The 15,687-nt window shown below is 37.0% G+C and overlaps 1 long non-coding RNA gene across 1 annotated transcript in view; it reads right to left on the minus strand.

The window, feature by feature from the left end:
* Positions 1 to 15,113, minus strand: part of LOC105738349 — a 30,588-nt gene extending 15,475 nt beyond the window's left edge. Inside the window, exon 1 of the long non-coding RNA XR_001114135.1 lies at positions 15,086 to 15,113. This is a non-coding gene — a long non-coding RNA (uncharacterized LOC105738349). The remainder of the gene's footprint in view (positions 1 to 15,085) is intronic.
* Between the last annotated feature and the right edge of the window lie 574 nt (positions 15,114 to 15,687).

Here is a 15,687-nt window from a genome sequence, read left to right on the forward strand (position 1 = left end):
CCTTTATGATTAAAACTCTTAGCAAAATCAACAAACAAGGGACATACCTTATTGTAATAAAAACCATCTATGACAAACCCACAGTCAACATAATACTGAATGGGGAAAACTTGAAAGCATTCCCTCTGAGAACTGGAACAAGTCAAGGGTGCCCACTCTCACTAGTCCTCTTCAACATACTACTGGAAGTCCTAGCCAGAGCAATCAGACAAGAGAAAGAAATAAAGGGCATCCAAATCAGCAAGGAGGAAGTCAAACTATCATTGTTTGCTGATGATATGATCATTTACCTTGAAAACCCTAAGGACTTCTCCAGAAATCTCCTAGAACTGAAAAAAGAATTCAGCAAAATTTCTGGATACAAGATTAGTGTAAAGAAACCAGTAGCTCTTCTATACACCAACAGTGACCAAAAAGAGAATCAAATCAAGAACCCAACCCTTTTTACAATAGCTGCAGAAAAAATAAAATATTTAGGAATATGCCTAATGAAGGAGTCGAAAGACCTCTACAAGGAAAACTACAAAACACTGCTGAAAGAAATCATAGACAACACAAACAAATGTAAACACATCCCATGCTCATGGATGGATAGAATCAATACTGTGAAAATGACCATACTGCCAAAAGCAATCTACAAATTCAATGCAATCCCCATCAAAATATCACCATTATTCTTCATAGAACTAGAAAAAAACAATTCTAAAATTCATATGGAACCAAAAAAGAACCTATATAGCCAAAGTAAGAGTAAGGAAACAGAACAAATCTGGAGGCATCACACTACTTGATTTCAAAATATACTGTAAGGCCATAGTAATCAAATCAGCATGGTACTGGTATAAAAATAGGCATATAAACCAATGGAACAGAATAGAGAACCCAGAAATAAACCCACATACTTACAGCCAACTGATCTTCGACAAAGCAAACAAAAACATAGAGTGGGGAAAGGACACCCTTTTCAACAAATGGTGCTGGGATAGTACGCTAGCCACATGTAGGAGAATTAAACTGGATCCTCATCTCTCACCTTATACAAAAATCAACTCAAGATGGATTAAGATGTTATACCTAAGACCTGAAACTATAAAATTCTGAAAGATAACATTGGAAAAAACCTTTTAGACATTGACTTAGGCAAGGAATTCATGACCAAGAACCCAAAAGCAAATGCAATAAAAACAAAGATAAGTAGCTGGGACCTAATTAAACTAAAGAGCTTTTGCATGGCAAAATGAACAGTCAGCAGAGTAAACAGACAACCCACAGAGAGGGAGAAAATCTTCACAATCTATACATCTGACAAAGGACTAATGTCCAGAATCTACAGTGAACTCAGACAAATCAGTAAGAAAAAAACAAACAATCGCATCAAAAAGCGGTCTAAAGACATGAACAGACAATTCTCAAAAGAAGATATACAAATGGCAAACATATGAAAAAATGCTCAACATCACTAATGATGAGGGAAATTCAAATCAAAATCATAATGAGATACCATCTTACCCCTGCAAGAATGGACATAATAAAAAAAATAAAAAAACAGTAGATGTTGGCATGGATGCAGTGAACAGGGAACACTTCTACACTGCTGATGGGAATGTAAACTAGTACAGCCACTGTGTAAAACAGTGGAGATTCCTTAAAGAACTAAAATTAGAACTACCATTTGATCCAGCAACCCCACTACTGTGTATCTACCCAGAGGAAAATAAGTCATTATTCAAAAAGAATGCTTGGACATGCATGTTTATAGGGGCACAATTCAGGGATAAGACACTACAAATATGGTTCATTGTATACTGCTCTGGTAATGAGTGCACCAAAACCTCACAAATAACCATTAAATAACTTACTCATGTAACTAAATACCACCTGTACCCCAATAACTTATGGAAAAATAATAAATATATTATATTATATTATAAAAAGAAAATACCATCTGAATTTTTTTTTAATACTTAAGTTCTGGGATACATGTGCAAAACATGCAGGTTTGTTACATAGGTATACAAGTGCCATGGTGGTTTGCTGCACCCATCAACCCATCATCTACATTAAGTATTTCTCCTAATGCTATCCCTCTCCTAGCCCCATACCCACCAACAGGCCCCAGTGTGTGATGTTCCCCTCCCTGGGTCCATGCATTCTAATTGTTCAACTCCTACTTATGAGTGAGAACATGTGATGTTTGGTTTTCTGTTCCTATGTTAGTTTGCTGAGAATGATGGTTTCCGGCCTCATCCATGTCCCTGCAAAGGACAGGAATTCACCCTTCTTTATGGCTGCATAGTATTCCATGGTGTATACGGGCCACATTTTCTTTATCCAGTCTATCATTGATGGGCATTTGGGTTGGTTCCAAGTCTTTGCTATTGTGGATAGTGCTGCAATAAACATACGTGTGCATGTGTCTTTATAGTAGAATGATTTATAATCCTTTGGATATATACCCAGTAGTTGGATTGCTGGGTTAAATGGTATTTCTGGTTCTAGATCCTTGAGGAATCGCCACACTGTCTTCCACAATGGTTGAATTAATTTATCCTCCCACCAGCAGTGTAAAAGTTTTCTATTTCTCCACATCCTCTCCAGCATCTGTTGTTTCCTAACTTTTTAATGATCGCCATTCTAACTGGCGTGAGATGGAATCTCATTGCGGTTTTGGTTTGCCTTTCTCTAATGACCAGTGATAATGTGTCTTTTTTCATATGTTTGTTGGTTGCATAAATGTCTTCTTTTGAGAAGTGTCTGTTCATATCCTGTTGTGGGAAGTCAGGGACCCTGAACGGAGGGACCAGCTGGAGCCACGGCAAAGCAAAGGACATAAATTGTGAAGATTCCATATTAATATGGATATTTATCAGTCCCCAAATAATACTTTTATAATTACTTATGCCTGTCTTTAATCTCTTAATCCTGTTATCTTCATAAGCTGAGGATGTACGTCACCTCAGGACCACTGTGATAATTGTGTTAATTGTACAAATTGATTGTAAAAGATGTGTGTTTGAACAATGTGAAATCAGTGCACCTTGAAAAAGAACAGAATAATAGCGATTTTTATGGAACAAGGGAAGACAACCATAACGTCTGTTTGCCTGCGGAGTTGGGCAAAAAGAGCCATATTTTTATTCTTGCAGAGAGCTTATAAATGGACGTGCAAGTAGGAAAGATATCACTAAATTCTTTTCCTAGCAAGAAATATTAAGATTAATATGCTGGGAAAGGAATGCATTCCTAGGGGGAGGTCTATAAACGGCCACTCTGGTAATGTCTGTCTTATGCAGTTGAGATAAGGACTGAGATATGCCCTGGTCTCCTGCCTAACCCTTAGGCTTACTAGGGTGGGGAAAAACTCTGCCCTGGTAAATTTGTGGTCAAGACTGGTTCTCTGCTCTCAAACTCTGCTTTCTGTTGTCTCAGATGTTTATCAAGGCAATACGTGCACCACTGAACATAGACCCTTATCAGTGGTTCTGCTTTTGCCCTTTGTCCTGTTCCCTCAGAAGCATGTGATCTTTGTTAGACCCTTATTAGTGGTTCTGCTTTTTGCTCTTTGAAGCATGTGATCTTTGTACCTACTCTCTGTTCTTACACCCCCTCCCCTTTTGAAACCTTTAATAAAAACTTGCCGGTCTGAGACTCAGGTGGGCATCACGGTCCTATCGATATGTGATGTCACCCCTGGCTGCCCAGCTGTAAAATTCCTCTCTTTGTACTGTCTCTCTTTATTTCTCAGCTGGCCAACACTTATGGAAAATAGAAAGAACTTACATTGAAATATCGGGGGCAGGTTCCTCCAATAATATCCTTCACCCACTTTTTGATGGGGTCATTTGTTTTTTCTTGTAAATTTGTTTAAGTTCCTTGTAGATTCTGGATATCCACTCTGATGATAGTTTGTTTTGCTGTGCACAAGCTCTTTAGTTTAATTAGATCCCATTTGTCAATTTTGGCTTTTGTTGCCATTGCTTTTGGTGTTTTAGTCATGTAGTCTTTGACTATGCCCATGTCCTAAATGGTATTATTGCCTAGGTTTTCTTCTAGGGCTTTTATGGTTTTAGGTCTTATGTTTAAATCTTTAATCCATCCTGAGTTAATTTTTGTATAAGGTGTAAGGAAGGGGTCCAGTTTTAGTTTTCTGCATATTGCTACCCATTTTTCCCAACACCATTTATTAAATAGGGAATCCTTTCTCCATTGCTTGTTTTTGTCAGCTTTGTCAAAGATCAGATGGTTGTAATGTGTGGTGTTAATTCAACATCCCTTCATGTGATAAAACTCTCAATAAACTAGGTATTGATGGAATGTATCTCAAAACAGTAAGAGCTATTTATGACAAACTCACGGCCAATATGAACGGCAAAAGCTGGAAGCATTCCGTTTGAAGGCCTTTTATGCATCTATTGAGATAATCATGTGTTTTTTGTGATTGGTTCTCTTTATGTGATGGATTATATTTATTGATTTGCATATGTTGAACGAGCCTTGCATCCCAGGGATGAAGCCTCTGTTCTGCTCCATTGGTCTATATATCTATTTTGGTACCAGTACCATGTTGTTTTTGTTACTGTAGCCTTGCAGTATAGCTTGAAATCAGGTAGTGTGATGCCTCCTGCTTTGTTTTTTTGCTTAGGATTGTCTTGGATATGCATGTGATTTTTTTGGTACCATATGAAATTTAAAGTAGTTTTTTCTAATTCTGTGAAGAAAGTCAATGGTAGCTTGATGGGGGTAGCACTGAATCTATAAATTACTTAAGGCAGTATGCCCATTTTCACATATTGATTCTTCCTATCCATGAGCACAGAATGTTTGTCCATTTGTATGTGTCCTCTCTTATTTCCTTGAGGAGTGGTATGCAGTTCTCCTTGAAGAGGTCCTACACTTCCCTTGTAAGTTGTATTCCTAGGTATTTTATTCTCTTTGCAACAATTGTGAATGAGAGTTCACTCATGATTTGGCTCTTTGTTTGTCTGTTATTGGTGTATAGGAATGCTTGTGATTTTTGCACATCCATTTTGTATGCTGAGACATTGCTGAAGTTGCTTATCACCTTAAGGAGATTTTGTGCTGAGACAATGGGGTTTTCTAATTATACAATCATGTCATCTGCAAACAGAGACAATTTAACTTTCTCTCTTCCTATTTGAATACCCTTTATTTCTGGCCTGATTGCCCTGGCCAGAACTTCCAATACTATGTTGAATAGGAGTGGTGAGAAAGGGCATCCTTGTCTTGTGACAGTTTTCAAACAGAATGCTTCCAGCTTTTGCCCATACAGTATGATATTGGCTGTGAGTTTGTCATAAATAGCTCTTAATGTTTTGAGATACGTTCCATCAATACCTAGTTTATTGAGAGTTTTTAGCATGAAGGGATGTTGGAAGGCCTTTTATGCATCTATTGAGATAATAATGTAGTTTTTGTGATTGGTTCTGATTATGTGATGGATTATGTTTATTGATTTGCATATGTTGAACCAGCCTTCCATCCCAGGGATGAAGCCAACTTGGCTGTGTGGATAAGCTTTTTGATGTGTTGCTAGATTCAGTTTGCCAGTATTTATTGAGGATTTTCGCATCGATGTTCATCAGGGATATTGGCCTGAAATTTTTGTTGTTGTTCCTGTGTCTCTGCCAGGTTTTGGTATCAGGATGATGCTGGCCTCATAAAATGAGTTAGGGAGGATTCCATCTTTTTCTGTTGTTTGGAATAGTTACAGAAGGAATGTTATTAGCTCCTTCTTGTAATTCTGGTAGAATTGGGCCATGAATCTGTCTGGTCCTGGGCCTTTTTTGGTTGGGAGGCTACTAATTACTGCCTCAGTTTCAGAACTTATTATTCGTTTATTCAGGGATTCAACTTCTTCCTGGTTTGGTCTTGGGAGGGTGTATCTGTCCAGGAATTTATCCACTTCTTCTAGATTTTCTAGTTTATTTGCATAGAAGTATTCTCTGATGATGGTTTGTATTTCTGTGGAATAAGTGGTTATTTTCCCTTTATCATTTTTTATTGTATCTATTTGATTCTTCTCTCTTCTTTATTAGTCTGGCTAGCAGTCTATCTATTTTGTTAATCTTTTCAGAAAAACAGCTCCTGGGTTCATTGATTTTTTGACGGCCTTTTCGTGTCTCTATCTCCTTCACTTCTGCTCTAATCTTAGTTATTTTTTGTGTTCTGCTAGCTCTTGAATTTGTTTACACTTCCTTCTCTAGTTATTTAAATTGTGATGTTAGGGTGTCGATTTTAGAGCTTTTCTACTTTCTCCTGTGGGCATTTAGTGCTATAAATTTTCCTCTAAACACTATTATATCTGTGTCCCAGAGATTCTGGTACATTGCGACTTTGTTCTCATTGGTTTCAAAGAACTTCTTTATTTCTGCCTTAATTTCGTTATTTACCCAGTAGTCATTCAGGAGCAGGTTGTTCAGTTTCCATGTAGTTGTGCACCTTTGAGTGAGTTCTTAATCCCGAGTTCTAACTTGATTGCACTGTGGTCTGAGAGACTGTTATGATTTCTGTTCTCTTTCATTTGCTGAGGAGTGTTTTACTTCCAATTATGTGGTCAATTTTATAATAAGTGCAATGTGGTGCTGAGAAGAATGTATATTCTGTTGATTTGGGGTGGAGAGTTCTGTAGGCCAATACCATCTAAAATCTTAAGTAAGATTTCTAGGTCCCACCCTAGAGATTCTGATTTTGGAGGGGTGGGTGTGGTATAAGAATTTGTATGTTTAATAAACCTCTAGATGATTCTGATAGTGAGGCTCACTTGGGCCTTTCATAACTCTCCTTTTATTAGGTCTTTATTTGGACTTGCCCAGCAGAAGAAAGACTATCAAGAGGGTGTAGACAGCTTGGGGAGCCCTTGTTCTTTCTTTTTGGCCCTGGCTCATTAATTTTGCCCTTTATGAGCAAATTAAGATTAGAATTATTTGTGCCCGAAACTAAGTTGACTTTGAAAACTAAGTCATACAATGAATAACAGAAAATATTAGCTCTCATGATCAATCAGTTATATGAAAAATTGTTTTACTTAAGTTATTGACTCAACTTGAAAGCATAGCATTAGTTATTAGCAAGTCTAATAATACTGTTAATTTTTTTTTTTAACTGACTTTTCTGGTAGCGCTCCTCTCACGGGGGCAACAGCTGCGGGGTTTCTGTCCCTTGCAGACTCTTGACCCAGAGACCGATGAATCAAGTACACAGACACACAGATATTCTGCTTTACCAGTCCAACTGAGTGTGTCCGAGCCACTTACAGACTCCAGCAGAGTCCTGTAAACAGTTGCGACTCAGCCTCCATTGGTGAGACTTGCGTTTATTTAGTAAAGATTAAAAGGTCGTGAGTAAACACCACTAGAGGGTAAAGATTAAAGGCCAGGTCCCAAGGCCTAAAGCAAACACCATTTGTGGGTAATAAACTTCTGCCGACCCCCCCAGTAGGGGGCAGTTAAGCATCTGTGGTAGGAAAAAGGTTAGTCTTAGGCCTACGTAAGAGTGCTACCACAGCTGGTGCCTGGTGTGAGGAGTGCTACCACAGATTTTGACTATTGTGACCTTCAATAAATTTTTTTTTGGTGAGCAATATTACCAACAGAATGCTGCAATACTTCTAGTTCTAACCAGGAGCAAGTATAACACACAGAGATATGCACTGGTACTCTGCATAATTATTCACATAGTGAATAAAAGTTAGATGAACAAGATTATAAATCTTGTTATAATAAAATCTTATATAAGAATCTTTTTAAAAAACACATTATTTTAAATATGTCAATAGCTGAAACAACTGAGATTTTGTTTTTAATAACCTGTGATATTTCTAGTTCATTAATAATATATGCACTGTAGACAGTATTGCCTTTGAAAGTCTTAGATACTACTTGCCTTGCAGAGAATTTCACCCTTCCATAATTCCTATACATACATTTTAACTTGATTTAATGGCATTCATATTATTCAAAAGTCCCCAGTGTATCTGAAAAACCTCTGAAATGTTATATTCCATTTTTCTCCCCCTTATGTCAGTGGTTGCTTTATTAGATGTAGACAGCTGGGATAGCATATGTTTCTTTAAAAGAAACCTTTAAAATTTAAAATTTGGAGAGCACTCTTTTAAAATCCACCAGGGTGAGTTTAATTTCTTCTGAGATATCTGAAAAGATTCAAACATCAACATGTAAGAAATCTCACTCCACACTCGAATGTACACTGCATGGGGAGTTAAGTCCAGAGATGTTTTCATTAACTTTTGATGCAATTTTATATAAATCATTTAAATTAATTGTATTGATTGCCTTATTTATAAATCAAGGTTGATTTGGTATTTTAGAGTATTGCACTTTAGAGTATTTTATTTTTAAGGTATTATTGAGATACTCTGGTACCTTAGAGTATTTTTTTAAGACCACATGTAGTGATGAAAGAAAAAGCACAGTGAAAAATATAGGAGCCACAAGATAGGAGAGAAAGTTGTGCTTATTGGACATCTGCTGTATTTCAGGCACAATGCCAAGCACATCACATATAGTTTCCATTTAAGCCTCACAATCTGCTCTGTAGTATGGACATATTATCCCTATTTAAAGGAGAAGATTTTAAGGCTCTAAGAAATTAACTAGTTTGCTTAAGGCTAAACAGTAAATTGTGGAGCTGTGATTATCAAATTCTGCTGATTCCAACTTCTAAATGTGTCCAGAATCTAACTACTTCTCACCATCTTCACGATTACCACTTTGGCATAAGCTACCACCAATTATTGCCTCAACTATTGCAGCAGTTCAACTCATACTTTATTTTTGCCATCTCCCTGGAGTCTGTTCTTAACACATAAGAGGGAGCCCTCTAAAATTTGTCAGATCATTCACACCCCTCCTCAAAACTCTCAAAGGACTTCCTTCATTCAGAATAAATAGCAAAGTCCTTAATGTGTCATAGAGTCCCTGAATTATTTAGGCTTCTGTCTCTTATTATTTCTTTGACTTTTATCTCTTATAATTCTGTTATTTACAGGCTGTTATCCACAATGGCCAGCTGACCTCCTTGCAGTGCTTCAACCATTCTAGGCATGCTTCCTCTTGGAGTGTGTGCATGGAGCTCTTCTCCCCACCAACGATGATCTTCCCCAATATGTACTCATGTATCTCCTCTTCATCTCTTTCAAATCTGCTCAAATGTCACCTTTTCAATGAAACTTTACTTAAATATTATCACACTCAGCCCTCTCCCTTTAAACTACCTCTTCTCATCTTTTTCTCCTTACAACATATCATAATCTGCCATAGGAAAAATACAAAACAACACACTGATTAATTGATAGTTTATCCCATTCCCCACTGGTAAGTAAGCATCATGAGGGTAGGTACTCTTCTGTTTTGGTGCATTGTGGTGTCCACTTGGGAGTGGGCCCACAGTTGAATCTCTTCCCTGTAAATGCCCTTGGCCAAATAGGATATACCTCAGCAAGGTAAGTGCTTCCCCTGGGAGAAGCCACCATTCCATGACTGGTAGATGAGAGTATGAAGGCCAAGGCTCCTTGCCACATTTAAGGACAACGTTCAAGGTGCATGGAGCTTGAGCTCATGAGCTCAGCTCAAAGGTGGAGGTCTTTTTTCCAACTGTGCTATGATTCAACTCTCCCTCTGCCAACATCTGCTTCTTTCATTTCCCTCCAAATGTTGTTCCTGAGAGAATTCCGCAATAAACTTCCTGCAGGCAAACCATCTCAGACTTTGTTTCCTGGGGAACCCAATCTATACCCTTGCACCTGTAAAAAGCATGATGTGCAGTTGATGCTTCAATAAATACTTTTTGAATAAATGGGTGAATAGAGAATAAAATAGAATAGAAAGAATGGCCTAGAATAGAAAATGTTAAGAATTTGTGTTCTGGAGTCAAAAAAATCTATATTGCAATCTTCACTCTTTCTCTTAATTCCTGCGACTTAGACTAATTTACTTAAAATTATCCATGGAAGAGATTACAATAGTACCTTTCTCAGATTATTTTAGGATTAAAGGAGATGAAGCATATAAAGCCAGAATCATAGGGCCTAGAAATTATGTTCTTAATAGACACTATAAAAATAATTATTTTTTCTATTTATACAAGAGATACAGTCTACTCTCCCAATCAAGATTTCTTTCTTTCTTGTTTGTTTCTTTCTTTAACATACAGGTTAAATTGATTAAATAAAACTATAGTAACAGATTTTTAGGTATACCAATCAACCTTATCATTCTGAGAGAGTGGTTAAAAGGGCAACTAGCCCAGCTCTCTGTTTCTAGGCTAAACTTACACCATTCAAAGCAGTTTATCATCTAAATGATTCTAATTGATATGGATGCAGAAATATTTCATGATTCCCACTGAAGTTTTTGTTCCAGTGTTTAATTACTTGGTACCATCAGGTACCATCCTTCAAATAACTTTTAATCTATTTCTTGAATTTTAATATATTTCATACAGTTTTGGCCACTATGCTAATGTAGGACTACTGATCTTTGTCCTTTGAGCCTCAATTTAAGTACTTTAACTAATCAAATAGTTTCTTATTGAGCTTTGTGCCAAGTATTGGGCTGGGCTTGATGACAAGTTTTAATTCATGATCTTTCTTGCTGTACTCTGCCCTGCTTGGAGTCCTGGAGTCCCTTTCATCTTTTCTAATAGTCTTATTTTCATTTTTGTTGATCTTCTTTGAATGTGCTCCAATTTCTCTACAACTTTCATAAATACTTTAGGAAAGGCTTGATTATTGCCAAATATGGAAGAAAGATTACTACTCACTCATGATAAGCTAGTCATACTGCTATTAATATATTCCAGCATAATGTTTCCTTTATAAATAATTGCTTTATGCAGCTGACTCATCTGATTTGTATTATACGATGAGTGTAAGTCATTTTTTTCTTCTGTACTTGAGCACACAAAATCTTTCCTTTCTTAAATCAATCAAATTTATACTTTGCTCCTCACTGTAATCTTTAATTTAAATTTATTTAATTCAGTCGTAGGTTTTTTTCAAACATATTTAAGTTGAATTATCATCCTTTTTTAAATTAGCAGTTTTTTTCCAAAGCTTTTCCTCATTCAGCTCAGTTCAAGTCAATATTTGTTACCTATTATCAGCCAGGCATTGTGCTAGATATTAAGGCTACAAAGTGGTAAATACAGGCCTTATTAAGAAGTTCTCAATATAGAGGTGACAGAAAATCTGTTAAATTCCAAATGTGAAAATAGATGAATGCAAAAATTCAGAGTTCCCTTGGTCAGCTTGGAAGTAGGCTTCCTGGAGGAGATTATGCTGAATTGAGCTTTAAAGATTGCATGAAAATTAAGTATTGAAAGAAAATAGGACTGCAGCTTTCCAGGCAGAGGGAGCCATGCCATCAAAAATTTAGAGGCTTGTAAGAATAAATGTATCTGGAAACTGTAAACAGCTTCTTACCACTAGTGTTAAATGCAAGCTGAAAAATGGTGAAAAAGTTAAAAACATTATTTCAACCTCACTAAAGAACTAATATTAGGTTGGTGCCAAAGTAATTGCAATTTTTGCCATTCAAAGTAATGGCAGGGCTGGGCACGGTGGCTCATGCCTGTAATCCCAGCACTTTGGGAGGTGGAGGCAGGCAGATTACTTGAGGTCAAGAGTTCAGTACCAGCCTGGTCAACATGGGAAAAACCCATTTCTACTAAAAAAAGATACAAAAATTAGTTGGGAGTGGTGGCACGTGACTGTGTGACTGTAGTCCCAGCTACCGGGAGGCTGAGGCACGATAATTGCTTGAACCTGGGATGCAAGGTTGCAGTGAACTGAGATCATGCCACTGTACCCCAGCCTGGGTGATAGAGTGAGACTGTCTCTAAATAAATACATACAAGCAAAGGAGAGAGGCCTCAGAGGATATGCATAAAAACAACAGAAGAAAACAAAAACCAGTGCTAGCAGAGACTACAATTACTTTTGCACCAACCTAATAACATGTAATCTTTGGTGTCTCATGGTTGAATTGTCTTTAGTGCAGTCAATCCTCATTATCTTACATTCCGTATTTGTAAGTTCACCTACATACTAAAATTTATTTGTAATTCCCCAATCAATACTGCCGGCACTTCTGTGGGAATTAGTGTACATGGCGCATAGTGGTGAAAAATCTTATTGCCCAACTTACACGTTCCCATTGGACGTTAGACAAGGCAATGCTCCATCTTCTTATTCCAGCTCTCAGACTGTAAACAAGTATCCTTTTCAAGGCCTTTTTTGTGCCATACATTTTGCATTTTTGTACTTTTTTTGGTTATTTATTTATGTATGTATTTATTTGCTCAAAATCACCCCAAAGTATAGTGTGGAAGTGCTGTTTAGCATTCATAAGCACAAGAAGGTAGCAATGTGCTTTATGGAGAAAATGTGTATGTTAGACAAGCTTCCTTTGGGCCTGAGTTAAAACACTGTTGGGTGTGACTTTAATTTTAATAAATCAACAATATACATTAAATTTAGTTGCCTTTGAACAGAAACATATGTAAAACAAAGTTACGTACTGATCAGTTGCCAAAAATATTGTGACCAGAGTTTGCAGAACATAATTTTATATTTCCCCTAGGAGCAATAGTTCAGCATTTGCTAATTCAGTGTTTTCAGCAATGTGATAGAATATAACTATCACGAATAAGGAGAATCAACTGCATATTGTGCAATATACCAGCTGGTAACAACAACAACAACAACAAAACAAGTAGAAAGGCTAAACTAACAAGAACTGAGCTGCATCTCCAAACAAAAGCATTGCAGCGCCTAAACTTCTAAATTCCATCAATATGAGGGGTACCTGAAGATATTTCATGATTTAAATGCATTGCCAGTATTACCAAACCATACTTAACTTTGACCATCACAATCAATGAAGTTCTGGAGTGCAAGTTATTATTTGCATTGAATCTCTGCTGATTACATACAACTCTACTAAAATAGGAATGTCTTGCATTTGTATTAATTCAATGAATTTTTATTGATGATGAACATAATGGTGGTGATGTTGACAATGAAAGACAAAAAGGTGCATGAGCGAATGTTGCATGTTCAACCGAAATAGAGCAAATGCAGCTAGGCTGGGAAAATATGTGCTTTGAGGGCATGTCCAGTAAAATTAAGTAAATATAAATATGATGTTTATTGAACTGCTTCTGCATGCATGTCTCTGTGCTAGTATTAATTATGGACAACAATCTCTTCCCACACAGAGTTTACAATATAGTGAATTTTTTATGTTAAGACAATTACTTATAAAGATGTAAATTGAAGTAGAAAACTTAAAGAGAATGAATTAAAGTTCTATGAACTTTTAATGGTGACTGAAACCCTATTTGGTAGTGGGAAGAAGAATATCGCAAAAAAATCTTCATATGGAGATAATATTCCACCATACTTTAGAAAGAACATATCCAAAGTCAGGAAAACCCAACGCATTAAATTCAGTGAAGAAAGCACCCAGTTTGGCTTTATTATAAACTTTTTAAAGGCAAGAAGCAGGAATTGTGACTAGAAAAGCAGGTTGCACTTTTAAATGCAATTGGAGGTTCTTGAGCAGGGGACTAATTATGAGGAGAACTTTACTTTAGGAAGTTTCGTCTTATTAGATAGAGTGCAGGAGGAAGCATATTGAACAGGTAAATGGTTCTGGATGTAGTTCCTAAGAGAGATTTTGTGGCCTATGTAATTGTGGTGGATTTAAAAATGAAAAAGAGGACAGGCATGAAGCTTTGCAGAGGTTGCATACATAGTCAGCTAGACCTTCCAGTCTGAGTTACTAGAAGGATGGATGCACCATTCATGGTCATAGGAAATTCAGAAGCAACTGACTGAGTTTCATGTTATACAACTTAAGTTTCAAGGGCCAAGAGACATTAAAGTGAAAACATTTAAATGGACAGTTGGTAAATATGTATCATGAGAGTGGTTGGAATGGGATTATTTTGAAGACATCTTCTTAAAAATAATACTAAATCCTAAAAAAGAAAGCAACTGAACTGTATGTTATATATGTAGCTATACATATATAAAATAGAGAGTTTATACATGTTAGTATATATGTTCAAATGTGCTCTTTCATTGGATTCTCAGTGCGATACTGTGGGTCAGGAGCCATAGAATTTAAAAGAAGACCATAACTATTTTACTTAGAAGTTGGAAAGGAAAGAATAATAATGAAGTATATACTCTCCCTCTAAAATATATGAGTGTGAAGGATGAAAATGGGCCTGGAGGGTGGTGGAAATGGCTATTAAATTCGAAAGAATATTTTCCTGACTTTTGCCTAAATTCAGGTGTCTATTAATTTTTACCTGGATTGATAGTATAGGATTCTAACTGGCTTTCCTGTTTTCCAGCTCACTGATGCTCCATTCAGAGGCCAGTCTGATCTTTTATAACTTTAGATATAACCTTTTTCCCTTCTGTTTAAACACCTCTGTTGGTCCATCCTTTCTTATAAAAATATTTAAATTCTCATCTAATTTCATTCTCACCAACTTGGACTCCAAACTCACTTCAGAGCACTTGGCATTTCCCATGCTTACCAAAGTATGTTTAGACCTGTGGAAATTTTCTGCTGTCTGTCCAAGAGCCTACCTCCTACCAAACACTCCTAACAAAATCTTACTGAAATCTACAACTTCCAGATCAAATGCTACTCCCTGAGACCCTTTGCTCATCTCCATCCTCTAAGTAGATGTTCAGTCCTGTGTTGCCCAAGTAGCCAGCCCAGGAAGATGTTGGATTAAAAATGTAGTTGAATATTGGTGTTCATGGGAGCCTATCAAGTGTGATTCTTTTGAGGATATTGCATAACATGAATGAAATAACTGTTTCAATTTGTTTGTTTTTAGCTAAAGTATTATTGTTAGAGTAGGCGGATAGATATAAATGGGCAGGAGAGGAAGCCCTGAGAAAAGAAGGTCTGGGAAGCCTCACTCACGCCCAGGGACCACCCAAAATCTACATGTTGATAGTATCTCTAATGATGAAGTGGGCGGGCAATTAGTCAAGTGTAAGCAAGGAAAAGAGAAAAACCTATGCAAAAAGGAACGCCTGTTAAGATGCCCAGTAACAGCTCACTCTGCAGTCAAACCGTCACACTGTAGCTAGCTACATACTGATATGGAGGAGAAAGGGCAAAGGAGAATTTCCTAAGAAATGCACATGTGCAGCAAGTATAGATTTAACAGCTATATAACCTTCCTTGGGTAGCAGTAATTAGCAAGGCAATCATTACCTAAAATTTGTAGTCAACACAAGCTGAAGCATGCTCATTAACCAACAGTAAGGGAGAGTCCCACAAACCTGGGATGGGAACTATGTGGAGAAAGGCAGAAATGGAAAAATACTAGACAAAAGAAGGCCAGACAGGGGTAGGAACTTAAAAAAAGATTCTGACGTCATAAAAACCCCAATGCAGAACTCTCTGGAGGGCTGCTGGCTCACTCTCTTTCAGCAGCCAGCTGTGCCTCATCCTTCAAAGTGTACTGTATCTTTAAATAAACTCTGCTCTCTATTTTCCTTCAATAAATTCTCTTTAATGGCTAAATTGTCTCTTGGCCAAATTCTTTCTCCCAAGAAAGACAAAGGACCCAGGATTTCCATACTTCCCAGTAACATTAGGATATTTGAAATTT

Source organism: Nomascus leucogenys, chromosome 10 (assembly GCF_006542625.1).
Source record: "Nomascus leucogenys isolate Asia chromosome 10, Asia_NLE_v1, whole genome shotgun sequence".
Classification (NCBI taxonomy): Eukaryota; Metazoa; Chordata; class Mammalia; order Primates; family Hylobatidae; genus Nomascus; species Nomascus leucogenys.